The 12,354-nt window shown below is 44.1% G+C and overlaps 1 protein-coding gene across 8 annotated transcripts in view; it reads right to left on the bottom strand.

Moving 5' to 3' along the window:
- The window catches only part of LOC121232836 (zinc finger protein 462-like), a 127,249-nt gene that overhangs the window by 89,056 nt on the left and 25,839 nt on the right, over positions 1–12,354 (bottom strand). Inside the window, exon 3 of one of the 8 annotated variants that reach the window (XM_041121281.1) lies at positions 11,368–11,569. The exons of 5 other annotated variants lie outside the window; for them this stretch is intronic. The gene's annotated coding sequence lies outside the window, so the exon portion shown is untranslated. Of the gene's footprint in view, positions 1–989; positions 1,763–11,367; positions 11,570–12,354 lie in introns of those variants that run through there. 2 more of the 8 variants (XM_041121282.1, XM_041121284.1) reach the window with 2 other exon arrangements.

Genomic DNA, 12,354 nt, shown 5'->3' with positions numbered 1-12,354 from the left:
GGGTCAGCTGCCCTGGCTGTGTCCCCTCCCAACTTCTTGTGCCCCTCCAGCCTTCTTGCTGGCTGGGCATGAGAAGCTGAAAGATCCTTGACTTAGTCTAAACATTACTTAGCAACAGCTGAAAACATCAGTGTTATCAACATTCTTCTCATACCTAACTCAAAAACATAGCACTGTACCAGCTACTAGGAAGACAATTAACTCTATCCCAGCTGAAACCAGGACAAGTGGTAATTGGTGATGTATCCTTTTCTTAATCACTGCCTTGCTTTACAGTAACGAACTGGTGCATCACTACTCTGCTTATCTTTCCTTTTTGATTATTACTATATGTATATATATTAAAGCATATTAATTTTTATATATTAGACTGGAGTCTGTGTTTTTACTTGGAATCCTGCCATTCAGCAAAACAGGTTTGGAACACATGACTTCCAGAGATCCCTTCCACTCCCAATCATTCCGTGATTCTGTGTCAAGACACAGCAAATAAAGGAGACAAAGAGCAAGATTTGCACATTTGTGCGCTGAGATGTGCTAAGGTCATGCTGTCTTTGCATTTCAGTTACTTAAATAAAACTTGCACTCCCTAATCAATGTCATTTCCAAATAGCACTAACAGCAAAATTTTGGGGAAGACTGGAAGTGGCATGGGGTGGTGAGACACTGGAACACGTTGTCCAGAAAAGTTGTGGATGCCCCATCTTTGGAAGTGTTCAAGGTCAGGCTGGATGGGGCTTTGAGCAACCTGATCTACTGAAAGATGTCCCTGCCCATGGCAGGGTGGTTGGACTAGATGATCTTTAAAGGTCCCTTCCAACCCAAAACATTCTATTATTCTATTATTTGCCCACTGACTCACTGGAGGAACAGCAGCCAGCATCTCTGCCCCAGGTATGAGAATATACACTTCTGCAGTATTTGACAAATTGCCTTTAACAGTTATCTCACACCAGTGATTATCACTAGATTGCAAAAAAAAACCTCACTCCCAAAAGATTCTCTCCCTCTGTGCAAGTGCAAGGCCTCTGTCCATTTGGGACAGTGATAGCAATCTGCTAGTCACAGCTTTGCTGAACAATGACATCCCTGAATGGAAGGAAAAGCACTTTGACATTAGCATTTACACATTGTCCAAAACATTTTACTTTGTCCCAAATATTAATTTCATATATACACACACTGAAATACAATACATTGGGAAGAAATGAGAACCTTTCTCCTCCCCCTCAACTTCTGTCTACACCCACTTGCTCCTTTCAAGAAACACTATTTTGTGTAGTTTTTAACAAGCCTAGATATAAAATATTTAAAATAAGGCAAGTATATTGGCTCAAGTGTCATAATTTATGAAATACACAGATATTCATATCTAGCAGAAACTAAATGGAACATCCATACTGCACTTCAAGAAAAAGTCCTGTCTATAAAAGAAGCATGGTTGTTGTTTGTTTTTTTTTAATGCAGAAAACAAACAAACCCTCTGTTAACCTTGCATCTCATCTCTCAAATAGCATACTAAACTTGTGGCTGCTGCTCTTTCCCCTATTCCAGCATTCAAATTAAGGAGAGATCTATTATTAAAGCCAAGTTGTATCAAAAGTGGCAAGATGTTAAAGCTTCTAATGGTGTTCTTCCATCCCACTTCATTACTTCTTGCCTTAAATAAGCTCTTTGAGGGTTAATCACCAAGATAAAATTTCTTTTTCTTCCTCCTGAGAAATACCAAACAGGAAATGGATCACAAAGAAGGAAGAAAAAAAAAAGACAACTAAGATTTTCTTAATGTAAATGAGGCCCATAACTAGGGGGACAGAAATTATAACCAATTGTGTCTTTAAAAGAGCTACAGTCCCTACATGTATACACTAGAAGTATATTGTGGCTATTTTCCCCTTTTTAAAAATTCATTGTATAACATCTTATATTTCCTGCCATTATAAATACTTCAGAATTTCAAGCATTTGAACCAAAGTAGTAAGCAAAAATAAATTTAAAATTAAGAAATGGCTTTCTACTGCCTTAGGCTTACTTTCACTTTGAGAATAGCAGGACTACATTGGTTTCATCCTCAAAACATGGGGAAATAGAAAATTAAAGGCAGGTGTATTGGCTTTGTGTGGCAAGGTTTTGGTAGCGGGGGGGGTGTTACAGGGGTGGCTTCTGTAAGAAGTTGCTGGAAGCTTCCCCTGTGTTCGAGAGAGAGCCAATACCAGCCGGCTCTAAGAAGGACCCGCCGCCGGCCAAGGCCGAGCCAATCAGTGATAGTGGTAACGCCTCTGTGATAACATTTTTAAGAAGGAAAAAGTTGGGACAGGCGGTATACGGCAGCCGGAGAGAGGAGTGAGAACATGTAAAAGAAACAACCCTGCAGACACCAAGGTCAGTGAAGAAGGAGGGGGAGGAGATGCTCCAGGCGCCGGAGCAGAGATTCCCCTGCAGCCTGTGGGGAAGACCATGGTGAGGCAGGCTGTCCCCCTGCAGTCCATGGAGGTCCACGGTGGAGCAGATATCCACCTGCAGCCTGTGGAGGACCCCACGCCGGAGCAGGTGGGTTCCCGAAGGAAGGCTGTGACCCCGTGGGAAGCCCACGCTGGAGCAGGCTCCTGGCAGGACCTGCGGATCTGTGGAGAGAGGAGCCCACGGAGCAGGTTTTCTGGCAGGACTTGTGACCCCGTGGGGGACCCACGCTGGAGCAGTGTGCTCCTGAAGGACTGCACACCGTGGAAAGGACCCATGCTGGAGCAGTTCGTGAAGAACTGCAGCCCGTGGGAAGGACCCACGTTGGAGAAGTTTGTGGAGGACTGTCTCCCGTGGGAGGGACCCCACGCTGGAGCAGGGGAAGTGTGTGATGAGTCCTCCCCCTGAGGAGGATGAAGCGGCAGAAAACAACGTGTGATGAACTGACCGTAAACCCCATTCCCCGTCCCCCTGTGCCGCTGGGGGGGTTGGTAGAGAAGCCGGGAGTGAAGTTGTGCCCGGGAAGAAGGGAGGGGTGGAGGGAAGGTGTTCTGAGATTCAGTTTTCTTTCTCATTACCCTACTCTGGTTGATTTGTAATAAAGTGAGTTAATTTTCCCCAAGTTGAGTCTGTTTTGCCCGTGACGGTAAGTGGTGAGTGATCTCTCCTGTCCTTATCTCGACCCACAAGCTCTTTCTTATATTTTCTCTCCCCTGTCCAGCTGAGGAGGAGGAGTGATAGAACGGCTTTGGTGGGCACCTGGCAACCAGCCAGGGTCAACCCATCACAGCAGGTTCCCAAAAAAACTTTATTCCTGGTAATATGTATAAATAATCAAACTACATATGAGGAAAATTACCTTTCTTGTCACAAGGAGGGTTAAGATCAAGACTAGTTCATCAAGAGAGAAGGACCCTCCCCCTCCAATTCAGAATATATTGTTCTTACTTTCTACTTAACCCTATGAACTAAACAAATAGCTTCTTGTAATTTAGAAATGGATCATTAATGATCTTAGTCACCTCAGGCCATGTCGTGGTTTAACCCTAGCCAGCAACTAAGCACCACGCAGCTGCTCGCTCACTCCTCCCCTCTCCCAGTGGAGAGGAGGAATTTTAGGAGAATTGGGGAAAAGAAAGTAAAACTCGTGGGATGAGATAAGAACAGTTTGATAACTAAAATAAAAAAGAAATAAAATATAATAATAACAATACTACAAATATAATAACAATAATAATAATTGTAATGAAAAGGAATATGACAAAAAGAGATAAATTAGACCCAAGAAAATACGAGTGATGCACAATGCAATTGCTCACCACCTGCTGACCAATGCCCGAGCAGCAATCTGCCCCTCCCGGCCAACTCCCCCCCAATTTATATACTGAGCATGATGTTCTGTGGTATGGAATATCCCTTTTGCTAGTTCAGGGTCAGCTGTCCTGGCTATGCTCCCTCCCAGCTTCTTGTGCACCTCCTTGCTGGCAGAGCATGGGAAACTGAACAATCCTTAACTTAGGATAAGCGCTACTTAGAAACAACTAAAACATCAGTGTGTTATCAACATTATTCTCACACTAAATCCAAAACACACTGTACCAGTTATTAGGTAGAAAATTAACTCTATCCCAGCCGAAACCAAGACAGGCCATCACCAACTTCAAACCTGGCCCTCATGTTTTATTTAAATTCTCTGAAGGAGAAAGGCACATCATTATTGAAAAAGAAAATCATGGGACAGTGAACTTCAGAGAAAGGCCTTGTATTAAGTTTCCTAAACTTTAGGAAATGTGTAATCTGGAGACTAACCCCAAAACCTTGATATTTTTAAGGCAGAAAAAGTAAGAAATTCAACACAGTTCCCCAGAGAGCACTTAGTCTTAAAGCAAGGTAAATACAGGAAGAGATTTTCAGTTTTCCAGACCTAAGAAAAGAGGCTGAAAGAATGAGTCCCAGGAAGAAGGGCTTTTTGGAAAGCTCACATGAATATGCTTACTTGACAATGGGAACTTCTCAAAAGAAGGAAAAAAAAAATGCCCCAAAAATACATGAAGGTATTTAGATAAATTCAAGAAAAGGCAAAGGGTCCAAAGGCAGGAAAACCCTAAACTTGACCAGGATTTTGGTTTTATATATATTTATGAAGAAGCAATGTAATGAAGTCTAAAGAGAAGGACTATATAAAATGTCAAGAAAAAGCCTTCTTAAGGTTTGGCTTCAGAAAGTCCCTTATTTTACTACAACTCCAAACATGTAGTAGAAGATACAGTGCTGCTGGACATAAACTCTTTGCTGTCAATGCTGTTCACCACCACCAGAGGTTTATCAATACTTGGAAAGCAGACTAAGCAGTAGTTCTCAATCTCCACTGCCATGTTAGAGTCATGGCTTTATTTGGATTGACAGAAACAGAGGGAGGGGTGGGGGAAGCCAGAGGAAGAGAGCAAGAGCATGTGTGAGCTAGGGTGTGCATGCAAGAGGGAGGGAGGGGGAGGGAGAAAGGGAGCCCACAGGGGACAGAAAGAAGGAGAGAGGAAGGAAGAGTGAGTTGTTTATGGAAAACCAAAGGGAAACAAGACAATATGATGCAACTCAGGTTTCTGCTCATGTACTACAAATAAACCATTTAAAATACAGTAAAACAACAGAAAGTACTATCTCGCAGAGAAAAAAGACAAAAGCTGGTTTTCATAGAATCATAGAATTGTTTAGGTTGGAAAAGACCTTTAAGATCATCGAGTCCAACCATCATCCATGCCCACTAAACCATGTCCTGAAGTGCCACATCTACACGTTTTTTGAACACCTCCAGGAATAGTGACACTACCACTTCCCTGGGCAGCCTGTTCCAATGCCTGACAACCCTCTCAGTAAAGAAATTTTTTTTAATATCCAATCCAACCTCCCCTGGCACAACTTGAGGCCATTTCCTCTCATCCTATATCTAGTTACTTGATAGAAGAGACCAGTACCCACCTTGCTACAACCTCCTTTCAGGTAGTTGTAGAGAGCAATAAGGTGTCCCCTCAGCCTCATTTTCTCCAGACTGAACAGCCCCAGCTCCCTCAGCCGCTCCTCATAAGACTTGTGCTCCAGGCCCTTCACTAGCTTTGTTGCCCTTCTCTGGACACGCTCCAGCAACTCAATGTCTTTCCTGTAGTGAGGGGCCCAAAACAGAACACAGTACTCAAGGTGCAGCCTCACCAGTGCTGAGTACAGGGGAACGATCACTTCCCTGCTCCTGCTGGCCACACTATTTCTGATACAGGCCAGGATGCCATTGGCCTTCTTGGCCACCTGGGCACACTGCTGGCTCATATTCAGCTGGCTGTCAACCAGCACCCCCAGGTCTTTCTCTGCTGGGCAGCTTTCCAGCCACTCTTCCCCAAGCCTGTAGCGCTGCATGGGGTCGTTGTGACCGAAGTGCAGGACCCGGCACTTGGCTTTGTTGAACCTCATACGATTGGCCTCGGCCCATCGATCCAGCCTGTCCGGATCCCTCTGTAGAGCCTTCCTACCCTCAAGCAGATAACAGCTTCAAATTATTGAACATAATCTGAAGACCCATAACCTGTTGATAGTATGTGAGAAACAAAAAGACCGAATTATATATTCTAAGTAGCACATCTGTCGTGGTTTCAGCCCAGCCGGTAACAAAGGACCACGCAGCCGCTCGCTCACTCCTCCCGCCCCCTCCGGTGGGATAGGGGGGAGACGGAGGAGAGAAAAGAAAAAAAAACTGGAACCTCGAGAGTTTAGATAAGGGCAGTTTACTGGGACAACGCAAAAAAAAGTTACAACAACAACGACGGTACTAATGAAAGAGTATACAAAAAGAGTGATGCACAGTGCAACTGCTCACCACCCGGGACCCGACGCTCCGCCACTTCCCCCACCCAAAGTCGAGAGCAGGAGAGCCCTCCCCCTGCCCACTCCCCATTTATATACTGAGCATGATGGCACATGGTATGGAATAGCTCCTTGGCTAGTTCAGGTCAGCTGCCCCGGCTATGCCCCCCCCACCTCCCAGGTTCCTGTAAAAATTAACTCTATCCCAGCTGAACCCAGGACATTATCCACCCCTTATTCTATACCATCTACATCATGCCCAGATCTTACATTTTCCAATCAACCACTACCACTTTCCTTGTCTTATATATATATATATGTATATGGACCCCCCCACACACACACACACACATACAAATAGTATTCCCTTAGTCAATGGGCTATCCCTCCAATGTGTCCATCAATTTTATTTAGTCCATGACTTTGGGGCTCCATCTGTTGTAACACTTCTTCAGGATAAGAGAGATGATGTGAGGTGTTGGGTTGTTGTATGCTGCCTCTGGAACTTGTGGCTGGTACATTTGATGCAACCCACACCCTTGGCCTGCAGGTCGAAGATGTTGATCTTGAGGAAATTGCTGGGCACCAGTTCAAGTTCTATCACTGTTGTTCTTGGCTCAGTTTCAAAGTCCATTCTTCAGTCATTTGGGTAATTCTTACAGTAATACCCTTGATATGGCATATAGACACTATAGATACAATGACATACATTGGCAGGTTATTTAGCAGTTAAATATCATACAGCCTAGTTCACTGGCTATTCTCTCCCAAAATCAAATCTCCCTGAGGTACACATCGAACTTCCCCATCCTTCTGCATCACCCACCAGGTGTACCCAGGTCCCTGAGCAAAAACCACCCCTTGGATGGGTTTGTCTCTGCGTGAGGGAGGACTAACCCAGACTGTCTTTCCTAACATACTCCTCATGTGCACTACAGGGACTTTATCCCCTTCTACAGTATGCGGAAGTCTTGGTTGGGCGGGGCCCGCCCGATTGGCGGATCCTCTAGTATTAACTAACCAGGTGGCTTTTGTTAAATGTGTATCCCAATGTTTGAAAGTTCCAACCCCCATTGCTCTCAATGTAGTTTTCAGCAGTCCATTGTATCGTTCGATTTTTCCAGAGGCCGGTGCGTGATAAGGGATGTGATATACCCACTCAATGCCATGTTCTTTGGCCCAGGTGTCTATGAGGTTGTTTCGGAAGTGAGTCCTGTTGTCCGACTCGATTCTTTCTGGGGTACCGTGTTGCCATAAGACTTTCTCTTCAAGGCCCAGGATAGTGTTCCAGGCAGTGGCGTGGGACACAGGATATGTTTCCAGCCATCCAGTGGTTGCTTCCACCATTGTAAGCACATGGCACTTGCCTTGGCGGGTTCGTGGGAGTGTGATATAGTCAATCTGCCAGGCCTCCCACTGTTTATATTTCAGCCATCGCCCTCCATACGACAGGGGTTTCAGTCGCTTGGCTTGCTTAATTGCAGCACATGTTTCACATTCATGGATAACCTGTGCGATAGTGTCCATGGTTAAGTCCACCCCTCGATCACGAGCCCATCTATATGTTGCATCTCTTCCCTGATGGCCCGAGGTGTCATGGGCCCACTGAGCCATACACAGCTCACCCCTACGTTGCCAGTCCAGGTCCACCTGAGACACTTCAATCTTGGCGGCCTGATCTGCCTGCTGGTTGTTTTGATGTTCTTCAGTGGCCCGACTCTTGGGTACATGAGCATCTACGTGGCGTACTTTTACCACTAGCTTCTCTATCCGAACAGCAATATCTTGCCACAGTGCGGCAGCCCAGATGAGTTTACCTCTGCGCTGCCAATTGCTCTTCTTCCATTGCTGTAGCCACCCCCATAGGGCATTTGCCACCATCCATGAGTCAGTATAGAGATAGAGCACTGGCCATTTCTCTCTTTCAGCAATGTCTAACGCTAGCTGGATGGCTTTCACCTCTGCAAACTGGCTCGATTCACCTTCTCCTTCAGCAGTTTCTGCGACTAGTCGTGTAGGACTCCATACAGCAGCCTTCCACCTCCGATGTTTTCCCACAATGCGACAGGACCCATCAGTGAACAGAGCATATTGCCTCTCATTTTCTGGCAGTTTATTATACAGCGGGGCCTCTTCAGCCCGTGTCACCCATGAATATCCAGCTTTGAGGCAGATCTCTGGGTGGTACTCTTAAAGAGCCTTTTTGTAGCCCTAAACAAGACCTGAAACATATTCAGGAGGCATAGCACTAACAGCACACTGGCTTGTGCATCCCAAGGATATTCAAAGTTCTCAAAAGCTGTTGTAATTAGTCGGAAGGAGAAAAGGGAGGCGAACGGACGGGGGGAAGTATCCCCCCCTAACTTCCCCATGGATTGGCTGTAATTACCAATAAAATCCGATAGAAGGTGCCCAAAGTATGGAAATGATATCACTGCCTCATACAGATACCAGCTTAACCTCATGACCAGTGATGTAATCATTTCACAAGTCGACATTGCCCAGTACAGCAAAATGATAATCCCAATCACTCTCCCAGAGGTGAGAAACGTAACTACAGGCAATACATAGAGCATATAAGGACTTACAAAACGCCACCATTTAAACAAATTAATCAACATTGTGACTAACATCTATTTATCTAATATAAGGAATGCGTATGACAAATTTGTTTCAACACGCTCTAGCCAGATCTGTCGTTATCTCAACCCTTCGTGCCCCACGTTGGGCGCCAAAAAGGACTGTCGTGGTTTCAGCCCAGCCGGTAACAAAGGACCACGCAGCCGCTCGCTCACTCCTCCCGCCCCCTCCGGTGGGATAGGGGGGAGACGGAGGAGAGAAAAGAAAAAAAAACTGGAACCTCGAGAGTTTAGATAAGGGCAGTTTACTGGGACAACGCAAAAAAAAGTTACAACAACAACGACGGTACTAATGAAAGAGTATACAAAAAGAGTGATGCACAGTGCAACTGCTCACCACCCGGGACCCGACGCTCCGCCACTTCCCCCACCCAAAGTCGAGAGCAGGAGAGCCCTCCCCCCGGCCCACTCCCCATGTATATACTGAGCATGATGGCACATGGTATGGAATAGCTCCTTGGCTAGTTCAGGTCAGCTGCCCCGGCTATGCCCCCCCACCTCCCAGGTTCCTGTAAAAATTAACTCTATCCCAGCTGAACCCAGGACAACATCTAATATTCCATTTATATTCTGTGCAGTTGATACCCACTTATTTGAATGATATAGGTTGAGCCCACACTTGTGTTAGGCTCTGTGTGAAAAACAAGCTAAGTGAGCATCTTTACCATGACAAGTCTTACTCCTTCAACTAATCAGACAGAAGCACAGACTGATGGACTGGACTGGCTCCAGATCACACAGCTGGTCTCTGGCAGAGCCAGAAACTGAATTTGGGTTTCCAGCTTCCAGCCCCTCCCTGTTACACCACTTAACCTTTCTGTGCCTGAATCTCCAAAATCCCAACATTAACTTACTGCAACAGTTACAAATAGAAGCTTCTGTAGCACATTGGAAGTTTACAGTTTGGCAGCAGGTAGATAAATCATACACCACACACAAGGTAACAATTTTTGTTCTTTGTGGGTTTTTGTTTGGTTTGGTTGGAGTTGTTTTGTTTTCTTTTTTTAAAGCAGTTGCCATTTTCAGTGTGCTGTACAGAATCCAGGCCTTTTGCTAAAGAATTTAGGCCAAGTCAACCAAATGTCTGCAGAGCCTAGAATTAGAGCCCATGGGGGAGGAGGAAGATGGAAAAGGAATAGACAATTTTAAAAGAGGGTTTTATAATGGGGATGGGGGGGAAAGAGTTTTCTTACCAAGGATTGACAACTAGTAACAAACCCAAAACATTGTAGGCTCTGGGAGGCTTTTCTCTCAAAACCATTGTACCCAAACTGCTTATACTCTGTTCTCAAACTTCTAACAATTGGACAACTTACTCATTTTTCTACTGTCCAGCAGAGTTCCAGGGGAAAAAAAAAATTCAAGATTTATTAGAAATTGTGAAGGGGGTACCTTGTTTGTAGTTCCCCCCCTTTTGTTCTTCTTTGGGGGTTGGGTTTTGGTGCTTTTTGTTTTTGATTTGGGGGGGGTGTTGGTGGGGTTGTTTGTGCCTTTTTTTTCTTTTCTTTTTTTTTTTAATTCCTAAGAATACCCTAGATATCCTGGGAAAGTTATGAAGCAAATTCTCCTGGACGCTATGCCCATGCATATGGAAGATGAACAAGGTGATTGGAAACAGTTATGCCTGACTAACCTGATTGCCTTCTATGATAAAATGACTGGCTTGGTGGAGGAAGGGAGAGCAGTGGATGTTGTTATCTTGATTACAGCACCTACATCAGGAGCTGCAGAAAACAGCATGAAGAATGCCCGAGTCATGTGGCTTTACTGCTTTTCAGTCCTCTTGCTGAGGAGGGGTTTCTCACACTCTTTACAAACTAGTACCCAGTGGTGCAGAAACATTACATTTCTTCCTCTTTTGTTCTGAGGAACAAGACTCTTTATTTTTCATTGTCCACTGCTCTGAACTCAGTAATGGATATAACTGTGTTCAGTCAAGATATCATGTCTCTGTGTGTATGCTATTGTCTGGATCTTCAGAAAGGCAGCCTGATATTTTATTTTTAAACTTAAGCTCCTGTTGCAAAGCTCCACATGCAATAGCTCCACTCCTGAAGGTTGAAAAATGGCAGAAGAGTATCCAGCGGAAAAAGAAAGCCACACAAGCCAACACCACCAAGCAGATCAAGAATAAAATTCTCTCCTAAATATTTCTTCCCCTCAAAAATAAGAGGTCACCTAAAGATTAAGCCATGAGTATCATTCCACTCTCTTGCTCCTCTACCTTATTAGCTGCAGAATTATTACAAGTCTTGGTAACTGATATGCTTTTAGAGATTTCTCCAATTTTTATTTCTAGAAATTTAATGGAGCTCTGCTAGTTAAGGTCAGATCCTCAGCTGGGGTAAAGTGGCACAGTACTTATTAGAGCCTTTTATTATCAAGTGGAGGATTAAAATAGGAAAAAGTTGTTCCTTACCTCAAAGTAGAATCTGCAACGGATCTCTAAGGTCTCAGAAGCTGAAGGAGGCAGAACCAGACCTGTTAATCATAGTATTGATGCCAAGTTCACCCTCTTTGAAGAACCTGCCTTTCAAATGTGTTCCAAAGCTGACAAACTAACTTGTATCATATACCTGTAGCCATCTGCAGCACAAGAACATTTTGGCAATGAAGCTTTGCTGTCAAAAAAAGGAAAGGGTTTCCTTTTCAGCTGAGCACATGGAGCTATGTTTGTAGACTTGCTCTCTGAAAGTAGAGATTTTATAAGAAGTATAGGAGAGAAGCAGGGAGACAATAGGTTGAAAAGTAGCTTTTACTTCCTTACCTTAACCTTATTCTGCATTTCACAATGGAAGACAGTCATTGATCCAAGCATTACTCATGGATTAAAATAATCACTCATTCAAACCGACAGACAAAGGAAACAACTCAGACCTCTTCCCCCTTCTTCACTCCTGAATTCCTTTGTTCTCCCATTTCCTTCTAACTCCTCCAATTAGACTACTGCAATACAATATTCCAAATCCTGAAAACAATCCCCCAAAATAGAAACTACAAGTTAAAACCCCAAATTATTTTGTCAATTTGAGAATCATAACCCTCTTTCCTCCTGTTGAGGTAATTGCTTTATAAAAAGGAAAATATAGATATACACACACACATACATATGCAAATACACACACTGAGTGAAGCTTTTACTACCGCATGACCTCCAGAACCAGGCTAATGTATCGTTTTTCTCAGTAACAGACTTGATTGCACAACAGCTGCTAAAAAACCAAAAACACCACAGAAAAAAACCAAACTAAATAAAAAATACAGAGAGGATCTGAAGACTCAACTCACATTCAAAGCCCATGATTAGTAGGAACAGCAGACAAAAGGTAGTTCCTACATTTCCTAGATATCTTTCATAACAGACAAAAGTCTCAGATTTTGAGCGATGTCTGACAGAAAACTGAAA

This window comes from Aquila chrysaetos, chromosome W, assembly GCF_900496995.4.
Source record: "Aquila chrysaetos chrysaetos chromosome W, bAquChr1.4, whole genome shotgun sequence".
Lineage (NCBI taxonomy): Eukaryota > Metazoa > Chordata > Aves > Accipitriformes > Accipitridae > Aquila > Aquila chrysaetos.
This window is presented reverse-complemented; position numbering and strand designations above follow the sequence as displayed.